Consider the following 12,611-nt stretch of genomic DNA (forward strand, 5'->3'; position numbering starts at 1 on the left):
TAGACACTAACAATACCAATACCAGTACCCATATAAACTTATATATTTAAAACCTTCTAAATTAGTTTGTGCACCAAACTATGTTCTTCTGGGAATTTTAGGAGGGATTTAAAGTATAAAGAAAAATGAATTACCAAACAGATGGCTATAGCTATTAGTAAATGGCCAGATAAAATCTTTACAGAAGAGAAAATAATTTTATTTTCTTCAAGAAAGTGTACTGCAAAACCAGTCTCTGTAAGGTTTAAACTTCTGCAGAAAGAAACTTCATATTTACTTTTAAATAAAGCAGATGAAGATTGTCTTCTTTCCTATCAATACCTCCACAAGACATAATAAAAGAAGTAAATAACTCTTCCTTTGTATCCTCTCTCTTACTCAATGTAGGTGCAATAGTATCAGAAAAATTCTCCAAACATTAAGGAAAGGAACAATTTTGTGTAATTAGAATTTCATATTTTTGATGGACCTGAATGAATCTTGTAAACTCTTTAAAACTTAATCCTACCACTTTTATTCAAACTGTTGCTTAGACTCAATTCCATGTTTCCCCCTAATAATAGCTCTCCAGAGCATTGTACTGAGATTTTAGGAATTTTATTCATTTTCTTTACTTCTCTAGAAATACATCTCATAGCTTGAAAAAGATTCCTCTCTCATCAGTCTAAGAAGGTAGGGTTGATATTTCAATAGCAGGGCAAATAAGTGATACAAGACTGAAGACTTTACTAATTCTGGAATAAATTTCTTTGTGGTGCTCCTCCAATTCTGTTTCAAAACCTAATTACAGCCTTTATATTTTTTTTTCTTTTTATGACTGTTAAGATATTTTTTTGGTGCTTTGGACTTAGAATTTATCAGTTTATGTCATCTCTGTATGCATAGCCAGTGGTAGTCAGTATGGAAAATTAATCTGATAAAGCATAGCAGTCACATTGGGCTGAATATCATTTGGTGAAGTGTCTGGATCATAATATGACAATTACAAACAATTTAGGAGAAATTACCATCAAAAGAGGAAAGAAATCAGTTTGTTCAATAGTGTCATGTGTTTGATCCCTGTGTAGAAGAACGACAGGGTTCCAAAAACATCACTGATAAGGGGGAAAAACCTAAAAGACCCCTCAATTGAAGTCAATAATACAACCCTTGGACCTGCTCTTGTGAGCCCCTCTCTGGTGTAAGGTATCCAGGTCTAGGACCCTCAACACAAGAAAGATGTTGGAACAAGCCTGGAGGAGAGACACTATGAACATAGAGTTGAAGCACCTCTTCTGTGAAGACAGGTTGAGAGAGCTGGGACTGTCCACCGTGGAGGAGACCTTAGAGTGGCCTTCTAGTACCTAAAGGGAGCCTAAAAGAAGTCTGAAGAGGTACTTTTCATGACAACAAGTAATGATAGAACAAGGGAGAATGGTCTCTAGCTGTAGGAGGGTAGGTTTAGGTTAGATACCAGGAAGAAATTCTTTACTGTGAAGTTGGTGAGGCACTGGAACAGGTTGCCCAGAGAAGCTTTGGACTCCCTATTCTTGGAGGCGTTCAAGGTCAGGCTGGATGGGGCTCTGAGCAACCTGGTCTAGTGGAAGTTGTCCCTGCCCATGGAAGTGAGTTTGGAATGAGATGATCTTTAAGGTCCCTTCCTGCAAAACCTTTTCAGAATAATGAAGTTGTTGGTGGAAAGCTCTTGGCAGTGACACTTCACAGATGTCATACTAGACATTACTAAGGCAGGATCTTTATCTGTGTATCATTATACAGAAAGAATTACAGTCACTGAAATATCAAGTAAAGAGCCAAGTGCTAAATTTAAAAGTTTCTCCTGTTATATAGAAATATTGAGCTACCATAAGGACATTTCTTCTCAACAAGTCAGTGGGTTTCCTCCATCCGTTGTCTCTACAGTATATATTTTTCTTGACATAGTTGATGCAGACCTGGCCTTACTCCTTTTTTTCTTTGTGTAGAACTGTACTTCATGCTTATTCTGGTCAGTCAGAAAACCAGAGACAGAAAACATGGAAGTAAGGCTTAATTTCAAGCAAATACTTGTTTCTTTTAATTTTTCTTACACATAGTGGCTATCTTTTCTCCAATATTTTGCCATTTTAGCTATTCACAGAACTTTTGCTATGGATCATTAAGTTAATGAAATAACTTCAGAAGAAAATGTGTCTTTCCAAGCCTTTCTAGGCACACTTTTGATACTGCACTTACTCTTTCATTGGAATATTGACTATCAGAGCTTCATTGCCTATGAGATTGGATTAAGATTCTGGAAATGATTTTTTTTTTAAAAGATTGAAATTATATGGGGCTTTAAGTTTTCTAGATAATGAGGCCTAGGATGATCCCATCTTGCATACTGCCTGCCTTCAGTTCAATACTTGGATCACAAAACTGGCAATCTGCTCTGGTTAATGGAGTTTGGAATTATGAAACAATGTAAATTCTGTGATTAACTAAGGAGCTATAAAAACCTTTGTGCTACTGGTTCTGCACTATCATCTTGTGCTCATATTTGACTCCAGGTCTATAGTGTCAGTTTGTTTTCTTGACATCATAGTATATATGTTCTTGTGACCCTAATTATCACAATTCCAGTGAAAGTTCAATGAGTGAATGTCTTTAGCTATATTCATTCTACACAAGAAGTAAACTCAGTTGGGGAATTACTCCATCATTATCCTTCTTCATGTAATGACAGTTAGATTCTACATATAATTGCAGTTACCTTTAATTCTAATTTCTTTTCAACTAATTCCCATCTATAACTCTTTGGTTCCTAAATATATTTAAATTTACTGTCTTTTCCATATTTATTCAGAAATACCTTTCAGTGAGTTTAGGATAGATTGGGTTGCAGGTTTTATATATTAATCTGATACAAATTTAACAAGACAATTTTGTATTACCCAACTCATCACCTCCATCCATGGAGACGAGTTAACATGATAATGTAATACTGTGAATGTTAATCAAGTTTTATATTCTGTTGTTTTGTGGTTTTTTTCCCAGATGGGAGTTGAACACAAGACATGGAATAGATTGGGAGATTTTAGAATATAGTGCTGGAAAAATGTTACATGCTCTATGTTGCATGTTTTTTGTTACATGCTTTTGGTTGGTCTTTCCTCCAATGGACCCTTTCAAAAAATAAACTACAACAGATATTCAATTAATATTATTAATTAATACTTCTGTTAGTATGCCAATGGAACTGTGTTACTTCATTCAAGTGCAGATAGTCACATACCATATTATTCAGCCTATCACTTATAAATCTAATATTCTCTACAGGAAACCATATCCTTGGTTACTTTACCTTACCAGTTGCCTTGTTTGGCCTTACTGACTTCATGGGAACAGCGTGGATTTTTTCTGAATTTGGGTGGCTGTTCATTGCATCAAAGACAACAATAATATTTTTTGTTACTATGGATAGTGAAGAATATAATTATTGTTTAAAATATAATAACTGGTTTGGGATTTTTAAAACTTCATCCTGAGAAAAATTTACTTGCTTTACATTTTCTATTTATTTTTTATCTCGTGTTTACAAATGCACATGGAAATACCACTAATATAAATAAATGATTGAAAATAGGAGCAGTATTACTGAGTACTTTAATATAAGGAACAAACAATCTCCATATGATTAATTCATTTAAAATGAAATTTTGTAGAGTTTTTTTGGTTGATTGGTTAAGTTTGGTTTTGTGTGTGTCTATATGTGCGTGTTTTCCATTGAACTGTAGGAAAAATTGAAAAGTTCAGTCTGGCTAACATTTGGTTAAATAAAAAGATTTCACATGTAGTCTGATTTCTTATATGAAGGGAGACTGTTATAATTGGTGACTACAAAAAAGTGAGCTAGAATCCCAGTGCATCAACCTGCTGTTTTGATATTTAAAAAATCAGATATAAATAACTTCAACGTTTGGAGAATAGCCAGAATATGAATTATAATATCTAAGTCACTGCCTGTTTAAAAGACTATTATCTTCTAACTAGAGCAAAGTGTTAAACAGGCCTTATAGCAACCAAAGAACTTATGCTGAGGCATTTTTGGAATACCATATGTATGTATATTTTGGCTGCAGAAAATCAAACACAGAAAAAATCAAAAGGAAGTCCTTTCAGTAGAAAAGTGTAATGTTTATCTATTGATAAGTCACTAAAACTTGATTTTTTCCATATATTTATCCTCCTTTATCAAATATAGTAAAACTATTGTTTTATCTCAGTTTTAGTTACACAATTACATTTTTAATGCTGGACATGGTATGATAATTTAACAGTGTTTTTAAAAGCAGTATTTTAAATATAAAAAAAAACTGAGAAGAGAGAAAATATTTGGGGATAAAAATTCATTGAGTTACATTACTGAAAAAGAGCAAGAAACTCTGAGGAACTGAAGTGTCAAAGTTGAATAAAGAATCAGAAAGGTGGTTTTCACTTGAAAAAGAGTTAGTGTTCTAAGAAGACCCTGTTTTCTGTCTTGATGTTTGTAACAAAACCCACTGCTATAAAATTCCAGCTGAGACCTTCTACTTTGTTCACACTATGGCAAAGCAAAATAGAATAGAAAAGAAGTTGTGATAAATACTAATTCAATATGTTGTTATAAAATTCACACCTGTACCTCTCTATGAAGGATAACTGTATTGATAATTTGTATTAAAACATGCCAAAGGTACATAAAAGAGAGTCATGCTCTGAAAAGTTTATAAGATAATCAGAAGAGCTCACAGGCTGCCTAAGAAGATACTACCCATCTTGTTAAATCTAGAAAAGGAAAGCTATGAGGAAATACCACAGCTCCAAGCAGATTCATCAGAAGGGTAAACATTAGGGAGACACAGACAAAACTTATATCATGGACTTTATATGAAAGCATGGATAAAAAACTAGTCAATAATAAATTTCTTCTGGCATCTGCAGCCTGCTGAGAATGAAATATCTAAAACAGCCAGAACAGATATCTGGAATTAAGGTGGGACAAAACAATAAATATAGGCTGTGCAGAATTGCATCTTGTCATAGAATAAAAATACTCATTTGTTTCCCTGTGCTAATATGTAGGTAGTTAAATATCCGTTGTATTTAAATGAAAGTTCATATAATTTCAAGCAAATAAGTTAAAATAAGGATTAGAAGACATTTACTGCTTATGTTTTTCAGTATCTTCAGATCCAAATGAACCCATAATAAAGTACGAAGAGATGATAAATGAAGTTATTTTTAGAAAATAGAAATCTTTCCAGAGACTTAGATGTTGTTTGCATCAGATCTTTGCAAAAAACAGTAAAAAAAGTTTTATTTTTTGAACTAAAACCACTCCAGAGGTATTTGCCATGATTTATATATATATATGTATACACACATAACACAGAATTAAAACTGAGCTACACATGGTGCCAAAAAGAAGAAATGAAGTTGTCAGTTGCATTTATAATAATCAGTGATCTAAAATCAGACCAATGCAAATTTGTGGAGAAAAGTCTTTAAAAAGCTTGCAATAGGAAAAGAGATGGGAGATATAGAAGGAAAAATTAGGGTTTGATAGTATATGATATAATTTAAGACTCTCCCTCTGAAAAAAAATCCTGCTTATCAACTGGAATTAGCATTCTAATGATTAGACTTCCTACTTTTATGTTCTATTTACATTTAACTATAATTTGAATAAATAATAGATGATGGTCAAGTTAGTCTGAACTGGTTGTTACTGAAAGCTGTTTCTCATTCCATTAAAAATTTCTTCTGCACTCACCCTATGTTACTGCAGCGTAATATTTTGTCATAATTTCAGACTGCAGTTACATATGGCTTTGCAGTAGCAAGCTGACCTTACCTTCAATGATGGTTTATTTCTCACAAAACAAGCATGTAGTGCACATATGGCCAGGTACTGGAATACAGCTGAAGCAACAGCTAATGCAGTGGAATATCTCAAAGAATGGGAAAGCAAAATATCAAAAAGCGAAAAATGGTATTGCTGTCAAATTGTGACAGTAATTTGAAAACATGTTTGCACTGATGAAAAGACACCTGAAATGTGCATCATTGGAGAAATAAAATATTGCTATATTATCTTAATTTTCTTCACTTTTTATTCAGTACAACACTGTTGGTGTCCCTTAATGGGAGTCAATGTGAAATTATAATTTAGAAAAGTCAACATTCCACAGAAAGGCAGAAATCTAGTAGCTAAGAAAATTTGTCATCTCCCTTATGCATAGTAAGTTCTGTCAAGCACACATTTGTACCTTGCCCAATCACTCACACATATATTAAACAGGAAATAAAAGAAGATTGCATATTATATTTTAGTTGTATGGACTGTAAGACTGGGTCTTGCATAGGAAAATAACTAATCTACCATACATGGACATGGGACAACCTAATTGTCTTTTGGAACAGAAGCACATTTGAAAAACACAGTTGCATTAACTTTCTAAGGCAAGAGAGTACATAGGTGGGCTTTAGTTTGCTCATGAAATAGAAGTCATATCTCACCTATGAAAATATCACTGTCATTGCTATTATGGTATCTTTCCTTAAAAATGTTAAGTCTAATACATTCTGAGTAATACGAACTTCTATTTACCTGAAAGCGAGGAAAATAGTGATTCAATAAGAAGTCTAATTACATATGTTATTAAGCAGAAGTAATTTTAATTTAAACATAATATATGGTGTAGAAGGCATTGAATGCATTATCAATTTAGTTTTCTTGGACTCAAAAGTTATGTAGTTTATGAATGTAGTAATTAAGGTTAACTAGGGAGCAGAAGAGAAATTTCACTCTATGAAATATATTAACATAATATACTTTCTAAAAACAGTTTCTGGTAGAATTTGTGCACTACCAGGTTTTATGAACATTTTATAGTTGTTTCATTATATAACCATAGATTAAAAAGTAGAGAGAATACAATGCTATTATTTAAGTAAAGACATTGTTCACAAAATATAAAACCAATTCCAAAGGCACTACTCAATTTTAATTAGCAGATAAATAATAAGTACGATATATTAGATCTTCATATATCTCTTCCTTATTAAGCACTGCATATTTTTGAACATACGCTTTATCATGAAACATCTAAAATTTCATAGCAAACCATAGGCCCATGTTTCATTTCTACACAAAAGAATTTACATTTTGGTTAATTTTTTCTTGGCCCTTTATATGAAAAGTAGCACTAAAGCATGTGTGTAAATTTGCAAAAGGGTTGAAAAGCAGCATAGAAAGTTGTGGATTTTTTTGACTCAGAATGCTGTGCAATTCCTAAAGTCCTAGTCAACAAAGGAAACTACAATTTTACATGTGTTTTCAGTGACACACAGATTTATTAAACTGAATGATGATTAACTTATATACCTCAGTTGGAGAAGGACTACCTTCCAAACTTGAGTGTCATTTCAGAATGTCTATAATTCTACATGCCCTAATTTTGTTGGTTTGAAAGGGGATTTACAATGCTTAGGCACGTGTTGATAATGCAGAAGTGGGTACAGCAAAACAGTGTCAAAATTTAGCATTTAGTCAAAACACATCCAGACATTTATTTGGGCTTCTCTCATTATTATTCATTATTTTGGTGTTTCTGAAAATTGTTCTGTGGAAACAGCTGCATCTTCAGTAGCATTGCTGAATAATCACCCTTTTTTTAAATGTTGTACTGGGTGATCATCAAACATAAAGACTGAAAATGCTGGCACCGCCCCAGAGCCATTGCAATAGTATAAGACAAAAGACAGTGCAGGTGACCAGATGGAGGACTCACAAGAATCAGACTGACAATACTGATAAGCACTGTCATACAGAAATGATAGGAGAGTGACTTATGCCTTCTTCTTTTTAAGAGTGGTGACAAAGAATCTGTATCACTGTATTAGTTTTCATATTAGGTATATTGCATTTTACATTCTGTTAATTGTTATTACTTTTATATTCAGTTCTTAACAGGAACAATTTATTCCCTACAGAAACTTGGGAAATAAAATGATAAATAGTAACAATACAAGGATATTTTATATTGACATTAACAAAAAATCTAGGACAAGGAATTAAAGACAATAATGCCTTATCAAAACAAGGAAGGTAATTTATCTAAGCTGTAATTATTCCAGCTACAATTTGGCTGATTACTGAAGTTAATTGTTATGCCAGTGAAAAAGATCAGCCAAACTGATGAGGTGTATTAACTGTCACAAAAGTTCTCCAGGAAAAATGGAGCAAAGCAAAAAATCTTTTATAGCAAGTCTGGGACATGGTTTGGTGGTCCTGGACCACATGGCTCAGAATCAGCTGGCATGCTGATTCGTAAATATTCTTCACAACACCAACAACTTTAAACATTCTTTCTGCTTCTTATAAGCAAACTGCATCATGTTTTTTCTAGTTGAACTGATACTTTATTTCATTCCCACTGCACAATACATTTCCTTCTTCACCTAATTTTTAATTGAGAAATAAATTGCAGTATGCAGGAATGGGAAACAGAAAATAACTAGACAATGTTGATCTTCATATTCATTATTTCATATGCATGCCATAAGCAAGAAGTTGATAAAATTTGATGACATTTGTTGAAATTATGGTGGTCTTTCTGGAATGAATAATTCAAGTTGTCTGTGTCAACAAAATTTTACAATAAAAGTTTTTATATATGAAGGGATTATCTTAGTTTATTATGCGTTGACAATCCCCAAGGTTAGAGGTTTATTAGTACAGAGTTATAAAGCAAGAGGTACTAATAAGAGGTAAGCTATGTTTCCAGATTTATCTGACAAAGATTGAAGCTGGACATTTTATCTACTTGTGCATAAAGTATCACACTGTACCATGACACGGGATTTATGACAGTGTATTGCTCTTATTTATGCACTTGAACAACCTAATGCTGAGCATAGCAAATATTAAATGTTATGTGTTTCCTGTTTTTTTTTTTTTAATCTTTTAACCGTAATAATCAAAGCAGAATGGGAATCAAACCCCCAAGAACTGTCATAATTTTAATTTCTAATCTGTGAAACCTAAATGGAATTGAAGTAACATTTGATTTCTAAAGGGTTACATAAAATGTTGTGAAGGAGACCAGGAACCAGAATGTGGAAAATCTCAGAAGTGGAAAAAGATGTACAGTGATTGAAAGGACCTTATTATACAGACTTTACAGTTATGATGTATATACACATCGTATGCTTCCCCAGAATTTATATTTCCCGGGCATGTCCCGGCCTGTTCACCTCCCTGCTCCTCTGTTTCTCTGCCGATTGGCTGGAGAAGCTGCAGAGAGAGGGGACAGCCTCCATTCGCCCCTTCCCTCCCCGGTTCTTCCCACGTTCCTGCCTCTTTTGCCCGTGTCCCTATCCTGGTTTGTCCCCCCACTTGTCTGTCTCATGCTCTGCCCTATGTCCTGGCTCCTTCCCCTCCCGAGCTGATAAAAGACCAGGTGCGCGCGTAAATAAAGCATTCTACCTGCATCCCACCCTCGCATCCCGGACTCGTGCTGTGCCACGGTTCCCCCCCACCCCCTTTTCGGACCGTGGCAAAATGTAGCCAATATTCTGAGTATTTTTTTTTTTTTTACTTAAAATGTCATGTGATCTATTTAATCTACGTTGCATATAGAATGCTAAACTTACTCTAGGCTGCATATAGAATCTGAAATCCACGAACACTTTATTCCTGGACCGCCTGTTGTTCAGTTCATGGAACCTGCTGCAATACGTGCTGTTTATCTCCCCTGCTGAACACCCATGTTTTTTTAAATTGCAATCAGAACATTGTCATTTGAATATGCAGTTTATGCCTGTGTACCTATCACCGGAACTCATATATTAGGTAGTTTATAACCTATAAATTTCGACTTCCCAGCATTTATTTAGCTTTTGGCTTGAAATTTGTGTTTCCAGTGTTAAAGAACACAGTGCTCTAATAAGACCAAAGCAAAACCCAACTTCTTCTGCAATTAACAAGGTGAAATATCTTGTTACATTTTGGAGTGGCAAAAAACCCCAACAACAACAACAACAAACCAAAAAAGGAAAAGATAACTTCCTTAAGTTTCCATTAAAAATAGAAAATAAGAGTAATATATAAAATATCAAATTAACCTATAATGCATACTGCACTTCAGAACTCATGTAAAAAAAAGGTTAAAAAAACCCCAAACTCACATTTAGAAAATCATGGAAATAGAGAATTTCAGGCTAGATAACTTGCACTGATGAGAAGCAGCTTAGCTCTCCACTGAGTACTGCCAAAGGACACCATGTTTCCTATCCTGCTCCTATGCTCTACAATGTAGAAGGACCCCTTTCTATATAATTTTCAGGAAAAACAATGTGTGAAAAGACATTGGATTCTTAAAGAAACTGTGAACATAGCATGTGGACGAAAAAATGCGCTTTGGGAAACCCTTGGGAAACAGGAGGTCACTGTGTTGAAATGATGGAAGAACTGGGTTTGTTTATCTGTTGAAATAAAATAAATTATAAGAAAATAAGAAAAATCCTCTTCTAGTAGAGGCGTGGAAAACTATTTCTTAGTCCCATTTCCCTGACTTGTCATCACTAATCCCACACTCATTATTTTTTATATTTGAAGGTTTGTAGACATAGTGACATTTGTATTATTAAAATAATCTAAATGTGGCAACTTTCATTATATTTATAATATAATTTCCACCACAATCAAAAGAGGTCAGCACAATTCAAGTATATTTAAAGTAATACGAAATAGTAGGAAACAATTATTTTCATGGATTTACTGTGTTCTTGAAATTTTCAAGGAATATATTCAATCCTGCATTGTCAGTAAATGGTAGCAACAAGACAAAAGGGTAATCTAAAGGAAATGCAGAGAAAACAATCAGCCTGAGAATCTGTAGCTAATGTAAGACTGTCCTGTTTTCATTTTATTTTAGCCATCTTGCAATAACCTCATGCCAATGTGAAAAAAAGACGTACTGTAGAAGTGCCACATGATGATTGTCTCCATATGGTATGCATGATGAATTTTCTGACTTCTTGACTAATACACTCAAGATGCATTTGTAGGAGGGTGGTAGAGAGAGGCATTATGGTTTTATTTTGTTTTTTTCCCCCCATGTCAAGATCAGGTCTATGGATTTTTTTTGTTCCATGCTACTTACTGTCACACACCAAAATATGTTTATATTTGCAATTATGTCTTTCAAAAAAATCTACAGTTGCCAAAACATGTATGTGTTATGTTAGACAAATAAACCAATGAAATCTCTACAGCACAAAAATGAAGTCAATTTGGTATAAAAAACAGTTCCTGTGTGTTTTGAAAGGGGAAAGAAAATTAGATATCAAAATTTCCTTTAAAGAGCACCGAAAAAAAGGTTAACTCAAGACACTAAAACTCTCATAATCCACCTGGGAAAGATAATCCTAAATACTACTTAATATCATTTTAGTAAGTTGGCCCACAGTAAACAGCAGACAATGGTTGTAGAGATCTCAACAATGACTAAAGAAGGGTATAGGTATAGAAGGTTTTAATGGCTAATGAGTATCACCCTGTCATTAAGATGCATGGATTGCATTATTTTTAATTACTAAATGCAAAATCAAAAAATCAAAATATTTGATTTGTACTTAGAAAATTGTCCCTGTTTGGGGAGAAACATCTGATCCAAGGGAAGTAAAATTATTGCTTGTCTGCAGTTTCCTAATCCTTAGGGTCATTATAGAACAGACAGATTCTCTGGTATAAAAACAATTAAAGGACTGAATTTCCTTATGTCAGGAGGAGCTTCATTCCCTCTAGTAAATTTTCATCTGACAGCACTATCGTGACAGTGTTTCTTCTGGACTGCCTCTGAAACTGTACATCAAGAGCAGATGATGGAGTTCACTTCCATGGTTTAGTGTGTGAAACAGAAAAGAAGTGGTCCATTTCAGGAGTTGCTTTCAAAAAAGAAACTGCCTGTGCTTTCTCTACCACATATTTTTACAGCAAATTCTAGTAGAGGATTCAGTGAGTGAGAGCTCTATAGGATTTAGGAGAGTTCCAAATCCAAATAATGCTTCTAGTGAAGTCTGTAACTATCCCAAGACAGATATGGAAAGACTTAAGGAGTAGTCTCAAATGGCCAGGGTAACTTTTGGAAAGTGAGAATGAGACACCAGAGATCAAATATTTATTTCCACTGAATTTCCTATAAGAAATGCCCACAATATAAATACCTAAAAACTGCACTCTGGAAACACAAAAGAAATAAACTACTCAGGGACTTTTTCTTCACTGAATAGAGTGATCACCTTATAAGGACTCTTCCTGTCCTCCAACATGTGGATAAATTACACTGACATCCCCACACAACCTACGACCTTACAAGAAGTGTAATATTGTTCATTTTGTGTCTATTAAAAAAATGCAAAAGGGTTGGCAAAATCTGCCAATTCAGACAAGAACTATCTCTCAGAGAAAATGTAAAGAAAATAATTACGTAGAATTATTGTAATGGAAAGGTGGTGGGATACTGTTATAACTGTTTATTTCAACTAAACATAAAAACGTGGTTTCACTTCAATGTAGCTCTTATGTGCTATACAGAGAAAAGTAA

At 33.9% G+C, this 12,611-nt stretch overlaps 1 protein-coding gene across 47 annotated transcripts in view; it reads right to left on the bottom strand.

Annotated features, from left to right (window-relative positions):
- The window catches only part of PTPRD (protein tyrosine phosphatase, receptor type D), a 1,162,785-nt gene that overhangs the window by 556,391 nt on the left and 593,783 nt on the right, over positions 1 to 12,611 (bottom strand). The window lies entirely within an intron of this gene.

This window comes from Corapipo altera, unplaced genomic scaffold, assembly GCF_003945725.1.
Source record: "Corapipo altera isolate COAL_440 unplaced genomic scaffold, ASM394572v1 61411, whole genome shotgun sequence".
Classification (NCBI taxonomy): Eukaryota; Metazoa; Chordata; class Aves; order Passeriformes; family Pipridae; genus Corapipo; species Corapipo altera.